At 37.1% G+C, this 19,991-nt stretch overlaps 1 long non-coding RNA gene across 1 annotated transcript; it reads right to left on the reverse strand.

Annotated features, from left to right (window-relative positions):
* Window positions 1-70: 70 nt before the first annotated feature.
* Window positions 71-18,556, reverse strand: LOC131383638 (uncharacterized). Its single transcript, XR_009213803.1, has 4 exons — window positions 18,340-18,556; window positions 15,660-15,901; window positions 13,906-13,973; window positions 71-312 (listed from the first exon to the last, which is right to left on the reverse strand). It is a non-coding gene; the product is annotated as an uncharacterized LOC131383638 (long non-coding RNA).
* Window positions 18,557-19,991: the final 1,435 nt, after the last annotated feature.

Raw genomic sequence — 19,991 nt, forward strand, 5'->3', positions numbered from 1 at the left:
GAAGTTTTAACAGCTGGGACCAAAATACCAGACTGCTGGTTTTATTTCATATGATACCAGGAGGTCCCATTGTTGGGTAAAGTTTGTAGATGACCAAAGGAGAATGATTTCCATTATGAGGCACTTCCATGGGTCTCCTTGTCCACTTGTGTCTCCAGCTTTCCTGGCTGTCTAGAGCTCCCCTTCTATCAACTTTCCTCTTCTTCCCATATGATTTTGTGTTCTGGTAAGTTAGGGATGAGGTGGAGGAGGGAATAACCATAAATACCATTGTAAAAAGCCATGAATCTCTGCCTTTCTCTTAGTCCTGTCCTAAAAACAAACAAACAAAAAAAAAATGAGAAGTTTTTGCTAGGGAGAAAGTTAAGAAACTTTAATTAATGTTTTAAAATTTAAATCAAAGTCTTCAATATTCAAACATTGCATAAAAGTTACAAAAATCATAAGAAATAATGTACAATAGAATTTTCATTGTAGTAACCCTTGCACTTGCGTTTATCTGTTTCTGTTTATCTAAACATAGCCATATTTTAACAGCTTAGACTCTAATTATTATGTCTAATGTTGAGATCATTCTTGTTCATTAAAAGTTACATTACTCATGTCTTTATAAGCCTTTTTCAATCTTTCTATGAATAAATTGGCATTTATTTTCTCTGAATGTGTTGGTTTTAAGTATTTTACTTATTCAAAGACTGCAAAAGATTTGTGATATTATGCAGAGGTTTATATTTGCCATGAAGTATTACTATAGGAAAATTCACCTATTTTAAATTTAAGAAAGTTTTATTTATAACTTTCATGTTTTCTTCAGTTTTATTTGCTGTTTTTTAAATTTTATGGTTAGGGATCTCGAGTACGAAGTCTTTCTAAACATGAATCACAGAGTATTTGCCATTATTTTGGGGATGTGACATTTGCAACTCTGTTACTCTCCTCAAAGAAATTACTCACATTAGATTGCATTCTAAGATACTAAATTATGAATCATTTCTGAGGATTCACACTTCCTTTTTTTCTTATTATCTTTGACATGAGTCCCCTACAGCTGAGTAAATGTAGTTTTTGATGGGAATAGAAATTATAGGTTCGCAATCCCCTAATTGCCCACCAAAATCCAACAAATGCTGAAAGTTGACAAATTTTTCATAATTAATTTGGTAGCATGTTGACCTATTCTGAATATGTTCAGAAAAATGTGGTAAAACCAAACCTAAAACGACATGCAACTCATTAATTGATGAGGAAACCAGTTAGATGGCAAGTCTGGTTCGAAGGAGAATTTAAGTGTGTAAGTTTATATAGTCAGGCAGTCAAAGAAATGCTGTAAGAAATTTTTGTGAATACATTTTAAAAATGGTTAATGACATACAAAGTAAAGAACTGGGTTATCTTTTCTACTCCACAGGACTCTATAAATTATCATGTAATTTCAGAGTCTTTGGACTCTAATTAAAAATATTAAATAACAAAATTAAATATAGGTGGATTCTCCTTGATATTACTCTAATTAAAAATATTAAATAACAAAATTAAATATAGGTGGATTCTCCTTGATATTTATATAATCTATAATTAAACAATGATACTGAAAGAACATGTAGCTATTATATTAATCCATTTTCACACTGCTATAAGGAACTTCCTTAAGACTGGGTAATTTATAAAGGAAAGAGGTTTAATTGACAGTTCCACATGGCTGGGGAGGTCTCAGAAAACTTAACAATTATGGCAGAAGGGGAAGCAGGCACCTTCTTCACAAGGCGGCAGGAGAGAGGAACAAAGAAGGAACTTTCAAAGACTTATAAAACCATCAGATCTATGACAACTCACTCACTATCATGAGAACAGCATGTGGGAAACTACCTTCATGATCCAATCACCTCCCTCCCTCGGCATGTGGGGATTACAAATCAAGGTGAGATCTGAGTGGGGACACAGAGCCAAACCGTATTAGTTATCCTTAAACTTTATTTCAAATTTTGAACAATTTTCTCAACGGCACCCCTACCCCTACCATGATCATAACTAGTCTCTAAAGTTTATTCTTTTTTATTGAGGTAAAATACACATATATAATTTATCATCTTTACCATTTTCAAGTGCACAGTTCAGTGGCAATAAATACTTACATTCTTTTTTTCCCTTGCATCCCTTCCCTTTCCCCTTCCATTATTAGCCTCTGGTAGCCATCAGTCTGCTCTTTACTTTTGTGAGATCCAGTTTTTTAGCTCCTGCATATGAATGAGAACATGGACATTTGTCTTTCTGTGGTTGGCTTAATTTACTTAACATAATGACCTCCAGTTCCATCCATGCAAATGGCAGGATGTCATTTTTTTTATGGCTGAATAGTATTTCACTGTGTATATATACCACATTTTCTTTACCCATTCATGTTTTGATAGGAACTTAGGTTAATTTCATGTTTTGGCTATTGTGAATACTGCTGCAATAAACATGGGATTATAGATAACTTTTTGATATGTTGATTTCCTTTCTTTTAGCATATACCCAATGGTGGAATTGCTACATCACCTTAGCCAACTTGAGTGTGAGATGCCTCATTCATTGAACTTTTTTTTTTTTTTTTTTTTTTTTTTGAGACTGAGTCTCACTCTGTCACTCAGGCTGGAGTGCAGTGGTGCAATTATGGCTTACTGCAGCCTTGAACTCCTGGGCTCAAGCGTTCCTCCCACCTCAGCTTCCTGAGTAGCTAGGACAACAGACATGCGTCACCATGCCTCGTAAATTTTTTACATTTTTTGTAGAGACAGGGTCACACTATATTTCCCAGGCTGGTCTCAAACTCCTGAGCTCAAGTGATCCTCTGACCTCAGCCTCCCAAAGTGCTGGGATTACAGGTATGAGCAACCATGCCAGCCTGTATGTCTTCTTTTGATAAATGTCTTTTCAATCTTTTGCACATTTTTAAACCAGATTATTGATTTCTTTGCTATTGAGTTACTTGAGCTGCGTATACGTTGTGGTTATTAATCTCTTGTGATGAATAGTTTGCAAATATTTTCTCCCATTCTGTGGGTTATCTGTTCACTTTGTTGATTGTTTCCTTTGCTGTGCAGAAGCTGTTTAGCTTGAGATAATTCCAATTGTTTATTTTTGCTTTGGTTACCTGTGCTTTTGAGGTCTCACACAAGAAGTCTTTGCATAGACCAATGTCCTGGAGTATTTCCCCAATGTTTTCTTCTAGTAGTTTCATAGTTTCAGGTCCTAGATTCAAGTCTCTAATCCATTTTTATTTGACTTTTGTGTGTGGTAATAGATAGGCATCTAGTTTCATTCTTCTACATATAGTTATCCCTCTAAAATTACTCCTCACAACATAAAAAGGCTACCCTCATTTAATTTTGACCTGATTATTTATGTAGGTACAGCAAGAAGCATAAATTCACAATATAAGGCTCTTCAAGCATACTGTATTTCATAAACTAAGACAAGAAAATTAACTTCCACATGAACATTTTCTAGAAAAATCTTGTCTTGGACTTTTAAAAGCCTAAATTATTTGTTCTTTTATCCTGAGTGTAGAAAACCAAGATCAAGAAATGCCTTCTGTGAAATTTCACATGTGGTACCTGTAAGTCAGAGTGAAATCCTACCTCATAAATATCCCCAGGATTTTATAAGATTCTGAATACCAATAAATAACATTCCTTGCCCCTTTGAGTCTGGAATCTTCCAAACAATGAAACAAGTTCCAGGCCAGTTTTCCTAGGAGGGCCTTGTAGTTATTGGCTCCACATATCACGTGCAATCTTTATTCTTTAATGGTGAGCTTGTGAAACCATATCAAAATAAGAATCTTTCCCAAATACAAAACTCCAGTTGTGGTCCTGGTTGCACAATTAATTTTTACAATGATACTCTAGTAAGAAGGTGGACAGACTCTCATTGAAAACATGCAAATAACCACGTTTTCATTAAAAATAAGAAGACTCTGTAAAAGTATTTGAATTCTGAGAGGAATCAGATGTCATTTACCAAATATTTCATTTCAATTGGGAAAAGCATAGTCTACTAAATTATGAGTAGAAATAGATCTAAAAAAAGAAAAAGAGCTTTCTTATATACTGATTAAAAAATAGAACTTTAAACATAATACTAAATGTATTCCAAAATAAATAACTACATTTAATTTTTTTCCATTGTTTCATTTAGTTTGATGTAATTGATTTTTGTTTTACTTTCAAGAAATTGTCTCCTTCTGGAGTAAAAAAACATGTTTTGCAAATCCTGGCTTTGTCTTCAGGAAAAGTTAGTTGCTTAAGTAACATCATCTTTAAGTTCTAAACCCTGACCCTTGAGTCTTTGCCTTAAAATCACTGGTATAGACCTTCCAATGAGTTATTGAGACTGTCTTTTGACGAAGATAAAAATTCAAGCCTGTGGTTTATAGCAGAGTCTTCAGGCAAGCATCCAGGGTAGGACAGAAAAACCTGATTGGTAATGAATCTAAATGCTGTAATTGATTTATCACAGTAACCAATAATATAAAAATGCAAGAGTATAAAATTCTCTATTTTAGTAAAATACATAACACTTTCATGAGGATTTGACCAATGTTTCTCCTGAGGATAAGAAAACATAGTGGACAGTGAGGATATTAACCAATTTCCAGGGCCTTTCCATCTATTCTGTAACGCAGCGGTTTTTACCCTTTATCAGGCATCAGTATCGCTTGAAAGACTTATTAAAACACAGATTGCTGGATCCCATCCTCATAATTTCTCATTTGGTAAGCCTGGGATGGGACTCTATAATTTGCATTTTTAACAAGGTCCTGGACGATGATGTCTAAGAACCTCATTTTGAGAAACACTGCTGTAAAGAGTATAATCCCTGAAACTGTTTTATTAATAATATTTAACCCACACACATTTATCCTTCGATTTGACAACTTACAACAGTATTGAGCTCATTGAGAAATATGGAGCATACCTATGCTTTCTAGCATCCCTCTTTTTATAAGGCAACAGAAGACATATTTGGTGATTATCCAGGGGCCAAGTGTAAAACCTCAAAGTTAGTTTTAGATAATAATAAAAAGTATCGTAAAAATTTGTCCTTTTCTAAATTTGAGTTCTGATCTTGAGAAGGTTAACTCAAGAGTTTTTACAAGTGATCTCTTACCTGATTAGGCAAGATCCAGGGATTCCTGAGATAGAATAGTTGGCTACTTATTGAATCAAGGTAACAGTACAATATTTTAAAATAAACATAGCAGAAGGTAAGGTGACTGTAGTAGATTGTGGTGGGCATGAAAGTGAACTGCCCAGATTCCAGTTCATGGAGGCACTTGGTGCCCAGCTGTTAGCAGGCTGCCTTAAACCATCAATTCCCTCAGGGCTGTGCTCAGCTAACAGCTCCCAGGGTGGCCCACAACCAGTGACCCATCAGGTCTTGGGTATAAAGCTCTGGCCATTTTGGTCCAATGTTGGATACTCTGATGAGCCATTTGTGTTCCAGAGCTCCCCTAGGGTTAGGAACTGCAATGTTGTTTGACTTCTGCCAATTCCTTACCTTGCTTCTGCCCTGCCCTGTCCCTGGAGATGTTGAGCCCTGCCCACCAAAGTATTTCAGCATCTGCTTCTGCAGAATCCATTCTCTGACCTTAGCACTATTACGAGAACAAATTTTATTTGTTTTAATGATAATCAAAGACATTATAAAGCAACACAAAGCACAGAAAATTATTCTGGTGTATGGAATACTATTTGGACAGGTTACACAGAAGTAAAGAACAATAACTTATTAGCCATTGTTCAGACTAAATATTTCAAGATCAGTTGTCATTTCAACAGACAGAAACTGACTTTCTAGTTTGCATGAATACTTGTTTGTGTTAATTTCTAGCTGGCAGTAAAGTGTTCTCAAGCTTCTTGACAAATTAACAAGAATAAGTCCATCAAGGCTGTGCAAAGTTTTTCAAAATTTCAACATAATTCTTTTTTTTTCAGACTTGGATATTATAAACCAAGGTAAATAAAGTTCAGTTCCCTCAAAATGTCTACAACTTGCTAGACAAACTTAAATTTTGTTCTTCGCTATGATGTTTTACAGTTTAGAACAAGCTGACACTTTCCTTTAGGTCAACACTGCTCTCAGTCTTCTGGGAAAACAAAAACATATCTCATTATTTTGCATACAGAGTTGTATTCCTCTGATGCTCTGTTTCTGGTATAATCTCAGTTACCCATGCTAAATGTAACTTCCACCAAATAAACTAACTTCAATTTTGCCAAGAGATAGGTCATTCATAATTTTCTATCACATAAGCAGTATAGCAAACTAATCAGCAAAGCTCAGTCCCTGTAGCCACATGCATGAGTTTTATGCGTTCTTAAAATGTCAAGAATGAGCAAATTTACTAATATTACTTGAAACTGTAGCCACTCTATAATATATTAAAGCAAAAGTACATATATTAAACCTGTACTTGGGTTTCAGTATTCTCTTTTACTTAGAAATTATCCAAGTGTCTGAAGATTATCCAATAATTAACTCTATTTAAAATTAGTCCAACTTTTTGTAGTTAACTAAGGATTTTGAAAATCACATTGAGATTGAAACCCTACAGAATATCAGAACATAATTGCTGTTTATATCCAAAAGCTTATCAAGTTTATAATTAATTTTAGTTGAATACAGTTTTATATTTTTTAAATTTAAAAAAATAATGTAGGAGTAGAGTTAGCTTATTTGATCAATAAGCCTGTATAAGAAGTTTTGCAAATTTATTTAAAAATTTAAAAAATTCTTATACTAAACTCTAATTAACAAGAAAGATATGTAGATAGTTTTCTTAATCAAAATTATCAACCAGTCTTATTTGTCCAGTGGTTCGTCTTGATTATGTGAATTTAGATTATTATGTACAACATGTTTCTGGGCTAGAAGTTAACTTGTTTTGTCTTAAAATGCTATCACATTTAAATTTCTGTTTATTTTCTGGGGGAATTTAAAGAATGTTCTACTTACATAGGCATTTATTACATCAATACAATACAAAGCTTCTTTATTTTGAGGGATTTTATCTTCAAATCTATTAATACTCTTCAGAGGTAGGAAAATTTTCAAATTCACAAAATGAGAGGTTAAGGCTTTTCTCAATTATAGACACACAGACACACATTTCACTTACATAATCTGAGCCACAGGTTTTGCAAAGTCAACTGAAACACAAAAAACTCACCAATTTCTATCTCAAAGAGCTGTTTTCCTTTTTAGTGGGTACAAAATATATTCTTAATTGGTTTGGAGACGTAAAGAGACATACAGAAAAAAAATATTATCTTTGGTCTCTCCTGTGACAGAAGGCAGATGTCCATCATCCTGATACAGATAGCCACACTGTCAAGCCATGAAACCAAGTCCCCGTCGCGGCCTCCAGTGGGAAATAATGCACTGGCTGTGTACAAACTAGAATCAGAACTGAATGTGGCCAAGAACCAGAAACAAAACAAAAACACAGACAGGAAACTGAAAAGAGAAACAGCGAGTCAGCAAGAGTCTACTGCTGCTTGAGATTCACTCAGAGAGCCAAGAAAAGATGTGCCTGGGTTTAAACAACGCAAGAACTTACACTTCTTGGCCAACATGGATTAATTGGCCTTGGCAGGTAAGTGCAGCTGAGATCTCAGTGGTACTCCAAAACAGTCAAAGCACAATTCTCAAAAAATTCAAAAACATGACTCTCATACAAATATAAAATGAATGCATGTCAATTCTTTCATTCAACCTGTTGCTTAATGAAAGAGTCAGTAAGATGGATTCAAAGGAGAATTTGACAAATTCATATGTAGTCAGGCACACAAAAGAACACTGAAATAAATTTTTTCATAGATGCAAACCTGATTAACATTCTACAGAGCAACACAACTCTAACTTTTGGGATTAGATACAAGTTTACATGTAACTTCACGATGTCTGGTCTCCAAACTAAATATTAAATAGCAGATACTCTCCCTTATTAATTAATATTCTTTGAGAATGTTAAACCATAGGATTGAAATATAATAATATACAGTCATTTGCTTGCTTTAATTAACAAAAAGTTTCCTGATAATAGAGCGTACACAGACCTGTATTTACTTTAGCAACTTTGATTATATAATTATTCAACTAATTTCCATAATGTTTATGGTTTGTGACATATTCTGTGAAATTTTACTTCTCCCCACCATGATACCATGGCCATCAAAATAAAATGAGCTCAAACTGCCAGTAAGCCTGAGTTGATCCAATTCAGTACTTAGAGACAGTCATGGTTCCAATATGGCATCCCTTTAAAGCCGTTCTATTAAACAACTGCATTGAAATCACCTAAGATATTTCTTAAAAGTACAGATTCCTAGTGAGATATCAGATGTACTGACTTGAAATCTTTAGGGATGTGGCTTGGAAATCTAAATTTTATAAATGTTTCTAAATAATTCTTACGCATGTTAAAGCTTAGAGTTATTTGTCTATGGGAAAGAAAAGAAGCCTGCCTAAGATAAGTTAATACCAAGAAATGCCCAGGAAAAACATATCTAAATCATTTAGGCCTCCAGAGATCAAGTCACTGTTTGAGGAAAAAGAGATATTGTTGACAGACTATTCCAGGGTTAAAATCCTATATGTACTTAACGGGAACTTGTATTTCACGAAGGTATTGGTGCTACTGACCACTATTTATGTAATTTTAAGTGTGATATTGAAAACTCTTGTTGGTTTACAGTCTTTAATTTAACCTTCATGTAAAGTTCATAGTGAACTTTGCTGCTGAATAAAACCCTGGCCTCAAAGTAAAGGAGGCCAATTTGTCATAAAATACATGTGTGCTCTGGGAGAAACCGAGAGGAATTTTCTCTAAGGAAGGTACTGGCAGACTTCCCTTTTTACATTACCTTCTGTGTTGCTTGTCTACATAAAATCCAGACCATTGAAATTTGTGTTTTAATAAAGAATTTCTAGGAGCTACACTAGAATAAAATTTTAGTATTTTAATAAAAATAAGTTAATTGTAGCTGGGCATTTATTACTTTGGAAGTATAATTATTTATTACATGATTTGTACCAAAAATAAGTATTTGCTAAGCTTATTATTTATTAATAGTTAAATATAGTGTTTAAACAAAATGGAGCTATTACAATTCTCATCAGCTCTTGGTTTATTGGTGTGGGTATGCATATGTGTGTATTGAAGGGGATAGAAAAAGGGAGGGAGTAGGTAAAGAGTGAAGGATATGCATATTAAGTTTTGAACAAACAGAATTATGAAAAGGAAAAAATCATAGTAGCAAATCTTATTCCTTATCCTAAGTCATTTTAAAAACAATTTCTTCCTGGCCAAAACCTTCAGGAAATAGTATCAAGACTGCAAGTAGCAGTTTGGGTTACATTTGTATTACTCCTTAAAAAATTCATTTTCTTTGAAACAGATCTCAAATGTCTCAAATTCCCTTGCTTTATTTTAAAATTCCTTTATCAACAGACATAGAAAAAAAAAAGAGGCTGAAGAATGTGTCTTCGGCAGGAATTGGGATTTGGAGCAAGAAAAGATACAGGGACTCTAAAATCTTTCCATTGAACTGTCAGAATAGTCCTCAGTTAATAGGAGCTAAATTTTATTGGCTTTGACCTGATTTTCCTGGTGGAAGTAATCAGCAGAATGTTGGTAGCAGGAATTCTAAAGGCTTAGCGGTTTCCTGTTAGCCATTATTAGCTATACATCTGCCTATTGTCATGTGGGATCCCCAAAGCTCGCACAGTAACAGCAAAGCTTGCTTTCCCGTTTCTCTCAGCTTCATTAAGCCCAAGGCCCCAGCCATGCAGATCTTTAAAGTAACACTGAAAGAGCAGAAATGGTCTTGTGATTGTCAGGGTTGCTCTTAGATCTGGGTAATAGGAAGCCCCTTTTGGAAGTCCTTGGCCAAGCCCTCCTGAGGCTGGGCCCTTCCCCATGGTGGGTGGGTCTGTGGGCAAAGGGCTGTGTCCCTCAGGATTTTCTCCTCCTTCCCATTCTAGGCAGAGCTTTTCTACCCATTTATGGGTAAAACCCCAACCCCAGCTTTAAAAATTTCCTATTCTTGGCCCACCAATATCTATTTTTTTAATATGAAATCCTACCCTTGGATGTTGCAGCAAATGTCAGATTGCAATGAAAAGCTAGAGATGCGTATTTTCACTTTCTGTACTTTTCTTGATGCAGACTAGTAATAAACAGTTTAAGGACCAAGATAGGTTTAAAGACAGTACTTCGGATATCACTTTATAGGCCATACTTGGGTTTCCAGGACCTCCTGTCCAGAGGAACCTGAGCTTGCTTCTAGGACTTGTGTGGGACTTTTCCCTAAATCTATACTCTGGAGGTGGATCACATAACCAGTGGCTAAGGGACAGCTGTGTGGGGGTTGTGGATGGAGCTTGGACATGTGGGATGGGGTGACAGCATACATGCATGCCAGGTCTCTTGTAGTGTGGGACAGAGCCAGAACTTGGAAGTGTGTGTGTGTGGGAGTTGGAGGGGGTGGACTTGGGTAGACAAGGTGCCGTGTTTTGAGCTGAGGGATTCTAAATTTGACCCTGACCTTCCAGTCATTATGAAATATATTTATCAAGGCAAGTGTATAGAACGTATTTTATTTAACAGCTTGTTAGATTGATTTATTACTTTTAATATTGAGACATATGGTACGTGGATTTTCATTTGTATTCTTGTCCAAGGCCTTACGAATGATGTTAAAGGCAGGCCTGGTTACGGTCCAGAAGTCTACTTCCCAGATAACAAGTCCCCTTTCATAATCTCAGACGCTGTTAATAAATGTCATCATTTAAAAGTCCTTGGAGGGAGCTCTGTTTTTTTCTGGATGTTGTATACTTTTTAGACCACAGGGTTTAGGACTGATAAATGTATATTTGAATCCAAATTCTTCTACTTACAACTTATGAAAATTTAGGCAACTTACATAATCTCCCTGATTCTTAATTTATTTATCTGTAAAGTAGATGTGATAATTTACTATCTGTCACATAAGGTTTTGATTTTCTTAAGTGCCTAATACATGGTAAGTAGTAAATGAATGGTAGCTGTCATGTTTATGAAGAGTTCTTTATTGTTGGCAGCTCTGATTACAATCTCATTTTTTTCAGATGTAATTTTAGAATTAGGATAGGCTGGGGACATATGTGCCAACAAGTAGAATTTATTCCCAACAACCCATCTCACCAAGACTGATGAAAATCTAGTCCTCTGTTGAATATGGCAACCAATCCCAAGAAGAGAACACCTTCTGTCCACTTAAAAATTTACCAACCCTGGGAAATGATCATTTTAATTTTTTGAGTTTGAGGGTCTTTTCTAACTTTTACTTGAATAAGATGCTACTGATGAAAATCCTTTCCCTGTTCTCGTGTTGACCCCGTCTGCCTAGCTTTTAAATTGGGATTAAATTTTAACAGACTCTCAACTGTGTGTGCTGATGTTATCACAGAATGTTATATCAGGCATTATAAATAATTCCTAGGCAATATTTAGAATGGCTGCAAGCCATTTTTAGAATTGGCTGAGAATTATTTACAATACCCTGCTCCCACAGTTTGCCTGTCATATGTTCACTATGCATTTTTCTTAAAATCCTTCAAGGCAATGAGGATATCGCTGCTACTGAGGGGTGTATTCCTGAGCCAAGTTAAGAATGGTGAAAAGTATATTTTTCTCCCCAAAAGCCTAAGTGAACTATTCGCAGTTCCTTAAATTCACCGTGGTTTAGTTTGCCTCCAGGTTATGGCTCATACCATTTCTTCTGTCTGGGGCCCCTTTTTTCTTGTTCCCTTCCTATCCACCCATCCCAATCTCTTTGCTAATTGCTACTGTTGCTCCAGAAAGCCTGTCCTGACTTTAAAAGTTAGATTTAGTGCCTCCCTCTACAAGTACCTTATGCTTATCTATGCTCTGTTTACTAGTCTGTCTTTCCCATTGTACTAAGAGCTCATCAAGGACAGAAACTTTTTCTCTATTGTGTACAGGAGGGATAGTAAACATATTTAACAAGCAGTGGTAAATATTAACAAGCCTGGAAAACTGATAGAATGGGGTTCCGAAGGTTCCCTGCTGTGTCAGGGTATAAGAAGACAATGTGAATGACTTTTAAATGAACCCAAAGTTTAGTAGGTGTCTTCAATAGAAAAACAGCACATGACATTGAGCACTTTCTCCTAGACCATTTGATTTTATGCAGTTTAGACCTTTCATTATCTTGAGCTATCCTATAGCTCTGTAGACAGAGAAGTTAGCTTGTAGAAAACTGATAGTAATGTAATTAATTATTGTCTATAGGCATGTGAAAAATATTGCCTGGTAGATGTTCAATTGATTCTGCCCTGCCTATACCCAGCTCCCCCCAACACCCTCGTCCACACCTACTGTGGAAGAGGCCAGTGTTACACCTATTAAGTAAATTAATTTCAACATATCTGAAGAGCCTATGTTTTTCTGGTCTTTGAATTCTCCTTTGAACTGATTGTAACAACTTTCCCAGTTCCTTTATTCATTGATTAATGAGTTAAATAAAATCTTTGACACATGTTCATTTTATGTCTGTATGAGAGTCATGATTTTACCTTTTTTCTTTATAAAAATTATCTTAAAGGGATGTAGAGATTTTCTACTGAGATTCTTTAGGGGAAAAAAATCTAACAAAGAACAAAGCTTCCTCTTTCATGAAAGGCTAAGGTTCTTTTTAGTTGTGTTACCTTTATGTTTACTTTTAAATGCTTTGTTGTCTCTTTGATTAAATGAACAATCATGTATTGTCTCTCAGGCACCCACAGGAGGTTCTATCTTAATCACATCTCTAAATTTCCTCTGACATCCTTTTTGATTTTTGCCTTCAAAAAATAAATTCTAAAAAAAGAAAAAATAAAACTTTCAGAATATCTTTTATACCTAAAACTGTCCTTGAGATTTCCCAGAAGATCTCTGGAAAATTAATGATTAGTTTCTATTAAATGATGCTAGAAATAATTAGGTTTGTTTAGCGAATTGGCACAGCAGAAGACATGCTCAGATTTCTCAAGGTTAAATTGCAATACATAAGATGTATTAATATAAATATTTCAGAAATTGTGTGTTGTTTTCATGAGAAATTCTTAGAGGTCTATCAATGCCCACATTATCCAAAATATGTTCCTATTGATCAGAATTCTGGTGGTAGTTTGCCTGATAATATTCCACAAAAATAGTATAGTGTTAACAGTCAATTTCAGCTATTTTTTAAAATGCCTACTTGGAACAAACCTACTTTTGTAATTTGAATCTAGCATCGTCTGGCCAGTGATCCTAAATTAGAGAGGCACATCAGACTTACCCATAGAGTTTTATAAAAATACACATGTCTAGTCACTACTCCAGAGTTACTGAATTCTTTACTAGATATTCCTGGTATAGTCTTGGTATATTATGTATGCAACATCTCAGAAATATTGTATATTATATCTCAGGGTTTTTCTCTATAAAAATTATATTCATGCATTTATAAATTAGATATAACATTTGTATATGGACTTAATATTATCCTTAGAAATATTTTGTCTAAACTTAATATTATCCTTAGAGATATTTTGTCTAAACTTTTTTTGGAATGGTAATATGATTTTGTTTTGTATCCCACAGAAGAAACCAAATTTCAGTTGCTTTATTCTGAACTAATATAAGATCTTTCATATTTGAAAATTATCAGTAATAAATAACCATACCTATTTCACATTTCTGTCATGTGCAGATGACTTTTACTTTACTCTGATTCTCACCTGAAGAAGCAGAATTGTATCAACATTTGTGTTGCCAATGATCAATAAGAATCATCTAAGAATAAATTCTTATGTAAAGATGGCATTGCTTACCAATGGGCCGAGTCAGGATTTTCAAACTCTTTTTAGCCAAGAGGCATAAGGCTTCTTGAATCCAAGATCTGGTGGAACATAATTTAATTACATAGGACTGAATGAACTGATGAAGAAATTTTTATTACAGATCTTTGTTTAGGATACTGTTGGTGTTCTTTTAGTGTACTCTCTTCTTTATCTGTAAGCAAGTCCTCCTTTTTTATTCTTAACCTATCTGTAACCAATAACAGTTTAGTAGATGCTGCTATTGGAAACAAAAAGGAAGCATTTTTAAATGATATCTAATTGTCACTAACCCGTTTCCCTTTCCCTTCCTCCCCTGCCTCCCATAACCCAAAATCAGAAATTCTTACTAAATCTCCTTATGGTTCATGGCAAAATAGTTATTTCAACAGGCTCAGTAAGAATCTGTCCTCCTTTATACCATGATATAATTGGAAAAATCAGGTATGCAACTAAGTTATTGCCTGGAATGTCATATTTGAGAATAATTCTCATTAATCAGGTGTGACAGCCACTGTTAAGCAAATAAAATTGAATATTTTACTTATGACTTTCTTATGGAACGAATGCCCACAAAGTCCGCTCAGAAAGACTGGCCTGGAACCTGGCTTACAGGGGCCCTGCCTGACACATACTGAGAAAAGCTACCTTCTGCTAGACCGGGGACATTGAGAAGAGAGGAATTCACCCACATTTGTAGGTACTGCGGGTAAAATTAGGTAGAGAGAATTTTTTGGGCTTAGTTTCCTAGCTTTGGGATAACAAATAACAGGCACTTTGAAAAGCCCAAACTGAAATTCTTTATGAAAACTTCCCAACAGAGGTTAATTTTGTGATTATTCAATACTGCAGAGCTCTAGATTTCCAAAGCAAACTTTAGAAGTCCTCTCACTGCAGCTGTGCAAACGATCAGGCCAATTCTAATGAGACTGGCCTTAGGAGAATTTTTCCTTATCATTATTCTTGATCAAGGTGGGGGAGATAGTAACAAAAAATTTGAAATATTTTTAATTGGGTCAAAAGATTACCAGGTGTCATCAGTGGAAAACTGTGCCTTGTTTGAAGCACACCATTCAGTTCAGGATTAGCTGATTCTGTGGGGTTTGTGCTTTTAATTGTCTGAGTTATTTTATAATTCTATAGAGATACATAGATATAGTTAACTCTATAGAAGTAAATTGTACAACACTGACATAAGGCAAATAATTCTTGTCTATAGACATGCAAAGAGTTGTTGTGCTGTAGAAATTCAATTAACTTCCCTCTCTGCTGTGGAGGAAGCCAGTTTTGCATTGCTTAGCCAAGTTTGTTTCAACATTCCCTCCTGATGGGCTTATATATTTGTCTGGTCTTCGGGTTCTCACTGAGGTTTTTGTGACAGCTTTTCCAGTTACCTCATCATTTAATAAGTTAAATAAATTGTTGACATTTGTTTATATCTGTATAAGAGCTGTGATGATACCTTATTTTGAAAAAATTTCCTTGAACTAGGTATAAACCTTTCTACTACTGGATGACAAAGCATCCCTGGAAGTTTGGGGAAGAGTCACTGGGGAGCTTAAGATAGCCACTATAACTAGTGAAATTATTTTAACACCTGAATAACTGGTTTGTCTTCATGTTGTCTGAACACTAGCCTGGTCATGTCCTAGTATGTGCATGGTACCTACTAGGAGCAGGCACACCAAAAGCCACATCCACCCCCACTATCACACTGAATCATAGATTAAAAAAAAAAAAAAAAAGACCTGTATAGATGATTGGATGGAGACATGGTTTGGACGTTTGTCAACTCCAAATCTCATGTTGAAATGTGATTCCCAATGTTGGAAGTGGAGCCTGGTGGGAGGTGTTTGGACCACAGGAGCAGATCCCTCATGAATGGCTTAGCACCATCCCCTTGGTGATAAGTGAGTTTTTGCTCAGTTAGTTCACGGGAGATATTTGTGTTCAAATTTTCTCATGATTCCACAAAAATTCCAGACAATTCCTAGAATAAAAACACAAAAATAATAAAGCTTTTTTTTACGTAGAGTTAGTAGCTCAGGTAAAGAAGTTTTAGGAAACATCCTAGAGCTACTTCCCTGATTAATAATAATGAACATTTAATAAACATATGCTATGCATATGCCTGTTACCACTGTAAGAATGTTACTCATATTCCCTCATTTAATCCTAAATAGACCTAAGACCAACATATTTCTATTAGATCCATTTTTTGCATGAAAACAATGGGGCACAGAGCTATTAATTTGCTCAGATTATATAGCTAGTTGCATTCTCAGGATGCTAACACAGACATTCCTAACTGTTCTCCTGTATCGCTTCTCATGAAATGTGAATTTAAAAAGCTTACAACTGGCTGGGCGTGGTGGCTCACACCTGTAATTCCAGCACTTTGGGAGGCCAAGGTGAGTGGATCACATGAGGTCAGGAGTTCAAGACCAGCCTAGCCAACATGGTGAAACCCTGTCTCTAGTAATAATCCAAAAAAAATTAGCCAGGCGTGGTGACGCATGGCTGTAATCCCAGCTACTCAGGAGGCTGAGGCAGGAGAATCGCTTGAACCCAGGAGGTGGAGGTTGCAATGAGCAGAGATCACACCGTTGCACTCCTGCCTGGGCAACAAGAGTAAAATTCCATTTCCAAAATAAATAAATGAATGAATAAAAGCTTACAACTGTTCACATACCATAGTTTTCTTTTAAGATTAGAGTCAATTTACTCAGTTGGTCTTCTGATCAAAATTTTATTTTCCTGCAGTTCTCACAACAGCCCTATAAGAGAGGTGGTCTTATTCCCATTTTGCAGATCAGAAAACTGAGGCTAAACTGTCATAATGTTTAAATTTATCACCACAATGTAACATTTGCTGTGAAACGTTTTCTGCTGAATTAGCCCATATTCTTTTCTACTGTGCCCACACGTGCTTTGCCTGGTTTTAATTTGTATAATTGCTGGAGCCTGCATTTCCTTTGTCATAAGCATGTGATTTCAGACCTTTGGCCTCTGCACCTGTTGAAGTCTGGAGTGCTCAGCTCTGTCCCTCATGGAATAGGTGCACCCCTCTCTAACAGGAGCCTTTTCATGCCCTTGAGGGCGCTTGGGAAACTGTTTCGGGAGGTTATTGTACCTGCCAGTGGAAGATGTAAAGAATGTAGCCAAGCAAGTAAGAGGATCACAAGGGTAAGCCCAGAGATAAGCGCATCTTCGAGGGGAGTGACACCGCTTCTTTTTCTTTGTCTTGCCATCCTATGTGCTGTATTCACTAGCTTTAAGTGAGTACTTTTTTTTTTTTTCCTGTATTAGCAGTTTTCCTGCATGCTCTGTCCATCTCCTCTGATCTAGACTTCTGTCAGAGTAAGAATCACAGCCCTGCTGCTCCTGTGACAATCCTAGTATTGCTCTGTAATGACTTCAGTAGTGTGTTCTTGGCTGCCTCTAGCTTGATTTCAGCTGGTTTTTGTTCACTCAGTGGCAGATTGTTAAATAACATGTGTTTCTTACGTACCAAGTTCCTCATTCGTGTGGCATCTGACATTTTCATTATTGCATGCAACAAACTTCACAGCATCTACAGTTGCAGTCCTTAGCTCTTAGTTCAGCATTTACTTATGCTGGGTCTTTGCTCTCTAACACACGGAGACATTGCCAACCCGTTGGGGTGTTAGATCAGTCAATGTGAAAAATAGATTTGTTGTTTATTTCTTGTAGCCACTGTGTGTGTTAAAGCTGGGGCTTAGTTCCTCTTTCTGGCATGGGAACATGGAAAACCTCCACCTCTGCCGCTGTAGGGGTGGGTGGAGACAAGAAGCCAAACTCCCTCTGGAGCTCCGGCCTCTGTTTCCAAGTGCTGGTGAATGTCACGGAGATGTTTTTGTTTCAGCATGTTTAAAATCGGACTCACTCACCTCTCTTCTCTTATCTCTGAATCTTCTCCCTTCCCCTCTGTTTCTATTAATGCAATCGCCATTTCCCCATTAATTCCTTCTCTGAAACTGCTTTCTCTACCTCTTTTCATGCTTGTTGTCTACCTGGTTGCAAGTCTTGCCACTTTACCTTTTGCACCTTGCTGCTATCATCTCTCTTCAAATTCTCTCTGTTCAGTTGCTCTGTATTATTCGCTTTTTCTTCAGGAATTACATTTAGGCAGGACTCCATATCCCTACGTTGTCATACAGTTGCCTATCACCTTCCACCATATTAGGTCCCTAGAGAGATCTTTGCACAGTGGGGAGGGGGTGTCCCAGGCAAAAAGTGTCTTCCTTATTACTAATTAGGGTTTGAGTTTCAAAACACTTTCAGCTCTGCTCCAGTGAAGGCGGCTGGGCTGTATTTGAGATTCGAACCCCCCTTCGCTCCAACTCCCATACTCTTTACTGCCGAGAGAAGATATCGTTTAAGGCACGTGTTCCAGCTTTTCCTTACCTGAACCTTACTGAATTTGGCTGGAAAAGGGAAGTCTGCCTTCCAAGCAGGAGGGATGCCAGACATTGCTCTACTGCTCTACTAATCAGATAAATTCAAATATGAGCCAAATTATTCAAAAAGTAACTTTCGGCTCTTCTTGCCTCCCATCAATCCTTCATGCTACTAAGGCAACCCCATCCTCCACCCTTCTGGATCCCATTCTGGCCTTGACATCCCTCCACAGAGCTTAGACTGGAGAAGCAACAAAGGACCAGTTAACTTCAGTTGGATGCAGCCTTCCAGCCTCGTGCTCATCTCCGCATGTGCGTCCTCCGCACACACAGCTTCTTAAAATGTCAAGTCACTGCACCTACTTCAGTCGCTTCAGAAACGGCTTAGTACATTCAGAACAATGGCCACACTTCCTGTCTCTCCTCTCTGACTCTTCTGCCCCATCCTCCACTTGTCCCGGTTCCTCTCCAGCCCAGCTGGACTGCACTGGCACCTGCTGCTCGTTACCGGAGACATGGCCACTGCATTATTCAGTAGCTCCTCTTAGGATGTATACTTGGTAGTGTTCAGTGAAGTGGTTCTGCAGTCCGTGGGGTGCGAGCATGAACAGGTTTTATTTTTATTCAATCATCACTTTAAACCGTGTTCTGTTGACTCACTCTTTTGTCCCCTGAGCTCAGGAACAGCAGTACATTCACTTTCAGTTATTAAAATCCGGATCAATCTGGCTGAGACCTCAAGTGTCATGCCTTCCTTGGCCAGTGCAGGGCTAAGCCCTGCCCTGAGGTATCCTCACCTGCTGTCAGCAGTCACGGGGAGGTCTGCTTTGTCACCTCCATGCCTCCTTTCCTCAGGGTCTTAAGCTTCTCTGGGGTGGGAGACACTGGGAGAAGATGAGAAGAGGGGAGCGATGGCAGGGATGGTTCTCTGTGTGTTCTTTTTGAGGTGGTATTCCATGCTGCTGTCCTCCAGAAGGCCTTCCACACTGCATAATTCCTGGGTGGGGTAGAGGAGAGCAGGGGGAGAGGAGGAAGTTCCCTCCAGATGTTCCAGAAAGTGTGAGGAAAGACTCACCTTTTAAGTGAACCTTAACTGGCAGGCAGAAGTCCAAGTATATTCTTGAAATTACTGGACTCTTATTGGGATCATCTTTTTATTTGGAATAGCAACCAAGAAAATAATTTTCTTTACTTAAAAATAGATTCTGGAGATACACTTTGTGCTACACAGCCAGCAATGCATTTGACCACTTTTTTCTTCATCTCTGGCTATGGTAAGTGAGTTGAGAGGACTAAGGAAGGGAGTGACTTGTGTAGGAACTCTCTCTTTGTGCCAGGGAGAAAATGGTCCTTTCTTCTGCTGTAAAGCACTCAAACAGGGAAAATCAAGAACTGGGTTTCTGATGACTGCCTCCTTGCATTTCAGAATTTTCTCAAATTCCTGAATTTTTTTTCATCTTTATTCTCTTTCTCTCTTTAAAAGCTAGTTTTGGCCAGTCATGATGGCTCACGCCCGTAATCCTAGCACTTTGGGAGGCTGAGGTGGATGGATCACCTGAGGTCAGGGGTTCAAGACCAGCCTGGCCAACATGATGAAACCCCGTCCTTACTAAAAATACAAAAAATTACCCGGGCGTGGTGATGCACCCCTGTAATCCC

Source organism: Hylobates moloch, unplaced genomic scaffold, assembly GCF_009828535.3.
Source record: "Hylobates moloch isolate HMO894 unplaced genomic scaffold, HMol_V3 SCAFFOLD_5, whole genome shotgun sequence".
NCBI lineage: Eukaryota > Metazoa > Chordata > Mammalia > Primates > Hylobatidae > Hylobates > Hylobates moloch.